The 11434-nt window shown below is 32.1% G+C and overlaps 1 pseudogene; it reads right to left on the bottom strand.

The window, feature by feature from the left end:
* Positions 1 to 4949: 4949 nt before the first annotated feature.
* Positions 4950 to 10144, bottom strand: LOC106309073 (annotated as a pseudogene).
* Between the last annotated feature and the right edge of the window lie 1290 nt (positions 10145 to 11434).

Here is an 11434-nt window from a genome sequence, read left to right as displayed (position 1 = left end):
ACGTTGGAGATTCCGTAGTTGAGATACTATCGACCAAACTTCGAAGAGAGCTAGCTCGCAATAAATACCGAAAACCCACAATTCCCAATTTTCCATTGTTTCCGAGATCTCGTCTGATCTCAATCGTATCTGTAGTATCAGATCCTTTGAATCCTTTGCGATTCGCCTCTAAGCACCCATAGTGATGATCCGAGATTCCTTTAGCACCTCCAGTCCCCAGATCCCATTCTCGAAACTTCATCGAAACCTAGCAATTGATCGCCATCTCCGTCGCCGTCTTTTTTACTTTATATTCTTGAACGGGCTTATATATATATATATATATCTGCGTCAATATCACTATAGTTTAATTTTATACCAAATAAATTAAGTAAAATGATTGTTTTAATTTATTGACCAAAAACATGATTGTAAATAAAAAGAAGGTATTGATTTTTATTTATGTGCTTACTGTAATGTATATACTTTTATGTATATAAATTATTTTTTAAATAAGTGGTTTCTAATATGTTATTTGATCCTGATAGTCCCAAAAATACACTTCTTCAAATCAAAGTGATTTTTAATATTGGAAGCACTACACATATATTATTTCATTCATATTAAATAATTTAATCTTGATTTTTATTCCTTAAAATCTTTTAATAAAATATCATGACAAGATTCCAGTCACCTTCTTTTGAGTTTGTTCGAAGAATGAGAGATTTGATCATTCGTGTAATGTTTGTTTCTCTTTAATATCCCATCTAGCTATTTGTAAGAATGAGAAATGTGAACTATTTATTATAAGTTTTTTGGTTTATCATTTAATAAATCAAACAATTTTTAGTTTATACATAGTTTACATATACTAAAATGGTAAATGTTATATTTTTTTTTATCGATATACTTCTAAGTAACTAAACCTCAAAAACATATGTTAATAAAATAAGTAATTTTTTTCCGTAAAATTAGATGAATTTTAGACCGAACTGGTGAATATATACTAAACAGACATTTATATTTTGAGTATGCACTTATATTATATAACAGCTTGATATATTAGATTTTAACAGTAACCTGTGAATAGAGTTTGCTGGTGAATTTTTTCAAAATTTTGATTCTTAGATATGTATCTCGAGTGAAACTAATTTTTACAGATGTCCATAATTTTAAATTGACACTTATGTAATTCACAAAAGAAGTTAAGAAAAAAAACAAAACTTATATGAGTAAAATAGAAACGAGAACGAAAATATAATTTTATAGAGATAGAAAATGAAATCACTTATATAGAGTCAATACTAAACAAATCAAGAGCAGAAAACTAAATTCTCTTTCGTCATTTTACAATCGATGTTGCCTATCTGGTTTTGGTAATTTGTGTTAGCCGGAAAACGTAAATTTTTTTTGTGCATATGAATTCTTAAAAATAATTAAAATGAGCTATAATATGTTAACTCTTCAACAACGATGATATATTTAAGAGTAGAGATGGCAAACAGGTTGATCTGTCCCATCCCGTCCGTTTTCAAGCGGGTCACAGCGGGTCAGGCCCGAACGGGCCGCTGTCTCTGAAATGGCTGCCCAAACCCGCCCCACAATATATGTAGGCCTTTGCCGATTGGCCCGCGGGAAGTGCGATCTTCTAGTCTTTGTTATGGTATGCACACGTTTTGGTGGTACTTTGGGGTCTATTATACTTTGTTATGGTACTTTGATGACGAAGAGAACAAGACCAGTCAGTACGGTTTGATGTCTAGTCTTTGTTATGGCATGCACACGTTGTTTTTTGGTAACATATGAGGACCGTTTCAAAATGTATCAGACTGAGCAAGAACTTGGCACTGAAATCAAACCAATCCCTTCTCAGATCGATCAAGCAATCTCTACTGTCATTAAACCTGTAACCGCACAAGAAATGTTACCACCTGTAAACGTTTAGGTCTGATGGTTAGGGTTTTTTTATTTAAATTTTACTGTGGTTTTTAATATCTAACAATAATTTTTTATTGGTCAATTAATTTTTAATTAAAAAAAATATTTTCTACTGGTTAAAACAAGAACATCAACAAACATATCATTATATCAAGATCAGTACAATATGACTCATGCTACAGCTCAAGCCACTGCTCTGGATACAGGTCATTGGGATCTATCTGTACAAATTCTTTCTCACTCTCCGTGTTTGTGAAGGCTTCATGTCGAATAGCCTGCATAATAAAAGTGTAAAGATGAGTTTATAAATAAAGAAATTAGCAAGCATCCACCAATAATCAGAGTCAGTCTTTACGTTTCTGTTTTGTAAAGTGCTAGTAATAAAGGCACATCTACATATGCCGACACCAACGTAAATATAATGTTGAATAAAGAAAGGTCCTTACTTACCTTGAGCAAAAAATTTGCTCTAGAAACAAGGCAATGCATTTCATCTTCTTTCTCAATAGTAACCCCTAAACGACTTTGAACAAGTCTTGTGTACATGCATGCTCAACTTTGTTGTCGGTTCAGCCTCTATGCCGCAGATCGAAGACAAAGAGATACCACCGAACACAATCTAAAGCTTAAACTTCACAAAAACGACAACATAAACTAAGGAGAGAGTGGTTTTATAGCAACGAATCATAGAGTTTCTATGAAACAGAGAAGAATCTGAATCGAGATCAATTCGTTTCTTAAACACAATTCGTAGGCAACAAATCAATCTCGTACAATTATCAACACATAGCAGAGAAATCGATAAAAGGAGCGTTGTGAGAGATTCAGACCTGCCAATCCAGAAGGATTGAACCAGATTTTAACTATGCATCATATTTACTAATATTACTTTTATATTTACATTTTTAAAAAATATTAAACCATATTATTGAACCAGGTTTGACCCGGTCGAACCATATTGAACCGTGACCCAAAATATTTCCGGTTCAACTTTCGGTTCGTTTTTAAAAACACTGCTGTAAACATAAGAAACCCATTTTTCTTAGAAAAAAAAAAACAGATTTTGTGAACCAACCTAGTCGATGTGGCAAGCCCTCAAATCAAATCAGATCAGATGCCCCTCTCTCTTTCTTCTATCGTTATTTTCAGCATTAGATCAGAACATTAGGGTTTTCAGAAAATTTATCTGAAAAATAAATGCTTATTGGGCCCAACGCTCACGGCCCATCAAAAAGTTGAATTTATTACAGGAGACCAAGGTGAAATAGTGACGTATATTTTGGACTTCGTACTTCCAACCGGCAGTCAGTTACATAAGGTAAATAGTGTTATTGCCGTGCGTAGGGTACGGAGGCCTGAGGCAAATATGTGGATTTTTTTCTTTTTTTTTGAAACATAAAAATGTGGATTTTCATTTATTCTAAATAATAGTATATTAGTTAAATAACATTGTAACAACCTTTATAGAAGCTAGAACATAAATTTTGGTTCTTATTTTTTTTTTTTGATAATCCAGTATCCGACCACTTTGCGTGATCGACTAGCCCACCGGGCCTAAGCCCATGCCATTACAGGATTTTTAAGCGTTCACTAAAGGGCCCCTGGTTACGCGAAGTGGTCTGGAGGGCGAGAGGGAACCCATGTAAAACCCCTCGTGGCCAACGCGAATCGAACCCGGGACCGTATCGAGACCGAAACTCCCTCAAGTATCACTAGGCCAACTCGAGTTGGTTCTTATTATTCAACAAATGCTTTATTTCTGACTGTTTATGAGGATAAATATTTAACTATATAAAGTTTTATTGGAAATAGGTTAGAAGCGTAAATAATGAAGCTCCCACCAATACTAAAACAAGAATATAAAGCACTAAATGTTCATAATATAGATAAGTATTTTGGATTATTAAAAAGTCTATTATATTTTCATTGTGGTTATGTGTTAATCTATAGATGTAGGGTCCTAAAATTTATATTGTGAGAAGGAGTCTCAGGCCAATGCCTCCAATTTTGTGTGATAAGCACGACCTTGGTTGTCTAGACTGCGATGTAGCTCCATGTCTTGTGTATTTCATGTAAATTTATTAGTTTGTATAACAGTAATGATGAGTTAATAAATTATATTTTATTAATAGTAATGATGAGTTAATAAAAGTCTAATCCAATTTTATAATTCTTACAATCGAATACACATATATTAATTCAGTCGAGCACACATATCACCAGCAGGACTCGCTCCTTCAAATCTACCTCCCGATAGATTTAGAGTAGGCTTGGACATTTTACCCGGACCCAAAAATCCGATTTGAAAACGGACCCGAAAAACAGGTTTCGATCAGATTCAGGTAAAGCAAATTAACCTATTGAATATTTTTGTTCAAGACTCGCGGGTACATGTTCGGTCTAGATCCTACTTGAGATCCAATCCGGTACTCAAAATTTCAAAAAAAAAATATTGCATATATTAGGTATATTTGTGAATTTTGGTTTATTTTTAGTACTATTGATACTTTTTTAAGTTTTTGGCTCAGGTATTCGGTTATAGTTTTGGGTTTGGGTAAAATTTTAGATTTTTCGAAAATATAATTTAGGTATTCAGGTAAACTTTTGGGTACCTTTCAAGTTTCCAGGTTAGATTTTGGGTCAAAATTTTAGATATTTTCGGAGTATTTAAATATTTTCAAATATTTTCTTGTTTTCCAATACTTTTTTTGGGTTTCAGGTAATTTTTTGAGTCTTCTTCAAATCCAGTTGGAATATTTCATATTCTTTTAGGGTCCAATATACCCAAACCAATCCAGACCCCATAATGTACCAAAAAAATATGTTTGTAACAGGTTTTCAAATTAGCACCCAAAGCGGAACCAAACCATAAAAAACTAAAAGTACCTATCGGGTCCAAATTTACTACACTCCAAAGACTTGAACTCGACGAGAACCGACACGGATCCGATAACCCGAATGCGCAGGCTAGGCGTAGGTCAATATATTTCAAAATATTTAATGCAGAGTGGTTGCGGATTGATATATTTCAACTACGGATGGATGCAGGTGGGTATAAGAAAAAGGGAACACACTAACTTGTTGAATCCGTCTTGCTTAGAAAACCCTTGAAGCCTAACTAAGCTAGGAACCTAGTTGCATTGAAAAGGATAACCACATTAATTCCCTTCATCAGCTTTAATTGCTGGCAAATCTGTCGTCACTCTGATAATACATAGTCCCTTCATGCCAATATCATTACAAGTTATAGCGATCCTATTGTTTTTGTTGAAAAAAAATTGTTGAAAGGAGGCTGGGAGGTGCACATAACAGCGGAAACTCTGGTATGTCCACGACCACCAAATTGGTCCAAGAAGTAAGCACGAGCAATGCTTCACCCATATGCATATCTCCCTTGTTTTGTGACATTGCTCCAACACCGCCTTTTAAAATCTCTAGTGCCATAGGATTCAACTCATCATAGCTGAATGGCGGGTCATCTGTGGGTTGAAACCTTTCTTTGGAAAAATCATAGCTTTGTATGGAAGCTGTATGATCTTCACGAACACATACAATAAGGAGTTCCTCTCAAAGAGATGATTGACAATGGCACACTAAGAAACCAACCAAAACTCATCTTATCTATAACCTTCCATGTCGCAGATGCAACTTCACTGACCTATGTCCAGTGGCAGAGCCAAGAGAATTTTAGGAGGGTCAGTTCACAATTAATATATATTAATATGGGCCAATTAACTAATTTTTACATGATTTTCTAAGTTTTTCAAAGAGATATGTAATTTAAAATCAAAAATCCACATGGGTCCAACATGCTGCCTCCGCCACTGCCTATGTCTTAGATGCAACTTAACAGACCTCGATACTTGAAGGCCTATTTTTGGAATTACTAGCACATCGAAACCTTAAGATCCTATAATCACAATGGCCTATGTATCCAAGGCTGTAAGCATTATCAAGTTGGTGAAGGTCGCTACCGCATTTAATCCAATTCGTTGTTTCCTTCAGTAACGGGTTCCAAACCAAAAGCTGGTTTTCCATGAGCCAACAACAGAAAGTCGCAATAATATTCAAAGTTTATAGGGGAAAAACGCTTTTTAAATCCCCAACTTACCAAAATAAGCTAAAAAAAACCCTTATTTCTATATAAGCCAAATAAGAAGAAGAAAAGACCACAAGTATGTTTTTTTAATGACAATTAACGGAAGTTTAAGAAAAATTAACAGTTGACTTTGGGATGTTTAAAATGAGTTAACTTTGGGATGTTTAAAATGGCCGAGTCAACATAAGTTTATGATTAATTTGAGAAAATTTTGAAAGTTTGAAACTTATTTAGCTTAAAGTTGGGGATTTTCTTATAAGCTGGGGATTTAAATGAAGTTTTTCCCAATTTTATAGTTATAATTTTAATGTTTAAATTTTTATAAGTAGTTGTATAACTATAACTAGAGATTGATCCACACATCCGCGTGTATATTAGTTCTTATATTTTTATACATTGATATTTTTTTTTGCATAATTAGTGTTATATATGATGTGTCGTACTAATATACCTAATTGTATTCAAAAGATCTTGACCGAATCGGATAATATAGTTATTTTTTGTACAAATATCCGAATCCGTTTCAGATACATTTGTTATTTAGATATTTTTAGGTTCCTATATATCAGAACCGAACTCATCCAGACCCAGAATGACTCAACTCAAAACCCACACATAAATTTATAATATTCAAGGGAGACCTAATTACAAAACAAAACAAAAAACGATAACCGAAAGGAACAGCCCGTACCTAAATGGATAGCCAATGTTCACGCCTACCTGATTTTATAAACTAATAAAAAGAACTCGTGTTTAGCTAAATTAGTTGAAATAGAAAGATTTTTTATTTAGTAAAATAATTATATGGAGTGAAAAGTTAAGTGATTATAAATGTAATACATATTTATTATAATGATTTAAATTATTATTTTATTCACAAAAATATGTCTTTGAATTTTTGGTTTTGGCTACGTAATTTTCCACCGACTGAAACTAAAATAAATACAAATTTTTAGTAAAACAAACTAAACCGAACGTTTAACCATATGTAAAAACCTGTTATTTAGATTTTTTGTTTTATAACTGGCAAAAATTTAATGTTGATTAACTAATAAATAAAAATATGTACTATTATTATTATGATAATATAAATAATGATGTGATGTATTGATAAGGTAATATAATTAATGAAATTGTTAAACTAAGTGAAATATGAAAATATAATTAATATAATTATATTAATAAAATTACCAAAAAGACATTATACTTTTTTTTTATACTGCTATCCATGTTTTCAAACAATTATCACTTATACTGATATCATTATTTCCAAACAATTTCAATGTGTACTTCAGTTTTAATAATATATATATATATACTAGATGATATTAATGTTTGTTTATTAAATGATTTTAACATTTTGCAACATTACAATCTTTATCGATTGTAAAATGACGAATACAAATGTTGGTCTCTTAAATGTATCATCGTTGTTTAAAGTTAACGTATTACATATCATTTTAATTATTTTTAAGACTTCATATGTACAAAAGAAAATTAAGTTTTGTGGCTGAAACAAATCACAAAAACTAGATAGGCAACATAGATTGTAAAATGACGAAAAAAATTAGGTTTCCTGCTCTCGATTTGTTTACTATTGACTCTCTATAAGTGATTTCATTTTCAAATTCTATAAAATTGTGCTTTCGTTCTCGTTTTTGTTTCACTTATATGAGTTTTGTTTCATTTTTAACTTCTTCTGTAAATTTGGTGAATTACATAAGTGTCAATTTAAAAAGATGAACATCAACAAAAATTAGTTCCACTCCAAATACATATCTAAGAATCAATTTTTTGAAGAAAATCACCGACAAACTCTAATTCACAGTTTAGTGTTCAAATCTAATATATCAAGCTGTGATAGAATATAAGTGCAGACTCGAAATATAAATGTTTGTCTAGTATACATTCACCAGTTCGGTCTACAAATCATATAATTCTAGAACAACAAAACAAATTACTTAACCTACACTTTTGAGGTTTATTAAAAATAACATACATTAGAGTAATCACATAAATCAAAACCAATACTTTTTGTTTATTTACAATCATGTTTTTGGTAAATAAATCAAAACAATCATTGAATTTACTTTATATGATATATAATTAAACTTTAGTGATATTGACATAGATATATATATATATATAGTATATGTTAATATAAGCATTTATTGTTGACACTTCCTACTCATATGATTTTATTAACATTTGTATATTTGTTGTAGCAAAAATTTAAACCGTTAATCACAAAACTTTTAAGTAAGATTTATCAATACAAATTTCAAAATTAAAATATTAAGATCTCAATAATTTTTCAATGCATGACATATTAATATATTTTTATATAGTATATAATTTAATTAAAATAATATTAATACATATATATAATATGAATATCTATTAATGAGACTTTGTATACATATGATTTATGATCATCTGTATCTTTGTTTGAACAAAAAAAAGTTAAACCATTGATCACAAAATTTACAAAGTGAGACTTTTACCATTTTTAGGAATTTAGAGTCATTTTAAAAAATTCAAAATATAACATATATGAAAAATCTAAATCAAACATTATATACTTAATGTGATTGTTTATTTTTTTAATAATATAAAATTAAACAAAAAAAGAGAGAGGATACAAAAATTGATATCAAATATGTATTATTCATAGTCATTAATGTCATATATATGTTAACCATATTAGGTAATTCCGTAGTTTTTATTTAAGGAAAGAATTAAGAACATTCTTTTGTACACTACTAATCTATTTGATAGTTAGTTTAATAAAAAAATATAATATATATTTGTATGAACCAACTTATTGTTCTAAGGTTTCTAAAAATCATCCTAGTTGACACGTGGCTACGAAACATGTTGTAATGATCCACAATTAATATATAGAGGATATATCGAATATTTTTGGATATCCGTAATTTTGGGTTCGGTTCGGGTTTGGGTTTGGATTCGTATCCATTTCTTTCGATAAAGAACTCCATGTACCATTCAACTATCTATGTTGGATCGGATTCTGTGCGGCATTTTAAATTTTGGATCGGTTCCAATTTTGAATTTCGGATCCAAAATTTTGGCCAGGTCTAGTTGAATGTCAGTGGTTTTTAGGTATTTTCTTTTCCTCAGTGTTTGGGATTTCAGATTTTATATTCCTTAGTATCTGTTTTTCTTATGAAAAAAACTCAGAAACATTTATGCTAAAACTTTTCTTAGTTGTATTAATTGACGTACACTTCTTATTCACATATATTTATAGACAATAGATATTGTGGGTAACCATAATCAACTTCACACATCAAAATCTATAAATCTATGTCTTATTCACATATATTTATAGACAATAGATATTGTGGGTAACCATAATCAACTTCACACATCAAAATCTATAAATCTAGTTGAATCTACATTTTCTCCAGCGAATCCGACTTGTGTCTTGCTTAGAAAACCCTGGAATCCTAACTACGCTAGGAACGTAGCTGCATAAAAAAGGGAAACGACATTCCCCTTCATTAGCTTTAATTACTTGGAATTCCTTGTCGTTGATGACTCTGATAATAGATAGACCCTTCATGTCAGTATCATTACAAGTTATAACAAGCCTATTATTTTTGTCGAAATAATAATTTGTAGAAATGAGGGTAAGACGTGGATATATAAGCGGAAACTCTGGTATGTCCACGACCACCAATTTGGTCCAAGAAGTAAGCATGAGCCAATGCTTCACCCATATGCATATCTTCCTTGTTTTGTGACATTGCGGTTCCTAACCAAAAGCTGGTTGTCCATGACACACAACAACAAACCGTCGCAATGAACAGTCTTGTACACCCTAATTGGATTACATGATCGAGCTTTTATAAGGGTAAAGTCTTGGACGATCAAGGACGGAGGATCGACCACGTTTTTCTGCTCTTCAATGCCCACGGCAGAAATCGTAGGACCACTGTCTTTGAGTATAAACCGATGCTCACCGCTATAGCTGTGCATGTGAAACGACAAGTTCTTCTTCAAGATTATATACACATCTCAACTTTGCAAGAAATTTCCATGGAACTCTTGATAGAATTTCCTCTTCCAAATCATATGGTAGCTTTAAGGACATCATCGTGTGACCTGATTGTCACCAGAGAGTTAAGATGCACGCATGGTTTATAACCTTAACATATATATATATATATATAAGTATGGATGACGGTAAAAAGAAAAAAAAATGGAAAACGCTAAATTAATAGGAAACTTGGATAAATAAAGTTTCTATATTTTCCTATCCTTATTGTTACCACAAATTAATATAATGTAAATCTCAAAAAGTAACTAAAAGAAATACTGTCACTATGGAAAGGTCAAATCAACTAAAAGTTGGATAAAAATATTACTCACAATTTGTAAAATTCAAAATATGTTGTAAAACATCGGAATAGAATCTGTGTTTCTGTATTACTCATAAACATAAAGAATCCTTTATATATAGGGAATTACACCGTCATAAAATAAGGGAAAGACTACAATATGGAAATACAAATATGAAAATAGTACAAATCATAATCTAATAAGGAAAATGCAAGATGTCGATTCTCCCTCTCTCTCTAGCATTGAGCCGATTATGAACCGGGCCGGTTATGGACATCCACAATATGATTTATAACACTTCCCCTTGGATGCCATAACCATACAGAGATTGTATTAAAACCTTACCAGGAAAACCCAGTGGGACAAAAACATGGTGAAGGAAAAAGAGTACAACACGTATTACTCCCCATGTTCTGAACAACCCGCGGCTGGCCTCATGAACAGCCAAGATCTCTGAATGGTTTGAAGATGTGGCCGCGATCGTCTGCTTCATGGAACGCCATGATATGGCCGTTCCACCATGTGTGAAAACGTAGCTTGTCTGTGATCGAGCATTGTGTGGATCTGATAGATAACTTGCATCAGCAAAATCAACTAAACCTTCTTTGTTTTGGTTAGTATAAAATAAACCCAAGTCTTTCGTTCTTTGCAGGTAATGAAGAACATGTTTAATCCCGTTCCAGTGCCTTTGGGTTGGACAAGAGCTTAATCTATACGGCATTTTCAACTCTATACCCTCTGGTACTTTCATATATATCTCATTATCCATTGGTCCATATAAGTATGCAGTTACAACATCCATTAACCGCAAGTCCAGTTTCTCTCTTATAGCAACTCTTATCAGGAATCAAAAAGTAGTAGCATCCACCACAGGGGAGTATGTCTCCTCATAATCGATTTCTGGTCTCTGTGAGAATCCTCGTGCAACAAACCGTGCTTTATATCTCACGACCTTGTCATGTTCATTTATTTTCCTCACAAAGACCCACTTATAGCCGACTAGTTTAACATCATATGGTGTCCAGACTATTGGTCCAAAGATATCACTCTTCC

This window comes from Brassica oleracea, chromosome C8, assembly GCF_000695525.1.
Source record: "Brassica oleracea var. oleracea cultivar TO1000 chromosome C8, BOL, whole genome shotgun sequence".
NCBI lineage: Eukaryota > Viridiplantae > Streptophyta > Magnoliopsida > Brassicales > Brassicaceae > Brassica > Brassica oleracea.
Note: the sequence above shows the minus strand (reverse complement) of the source record. Positions and strands in the feature narration are given on the sequence as shown.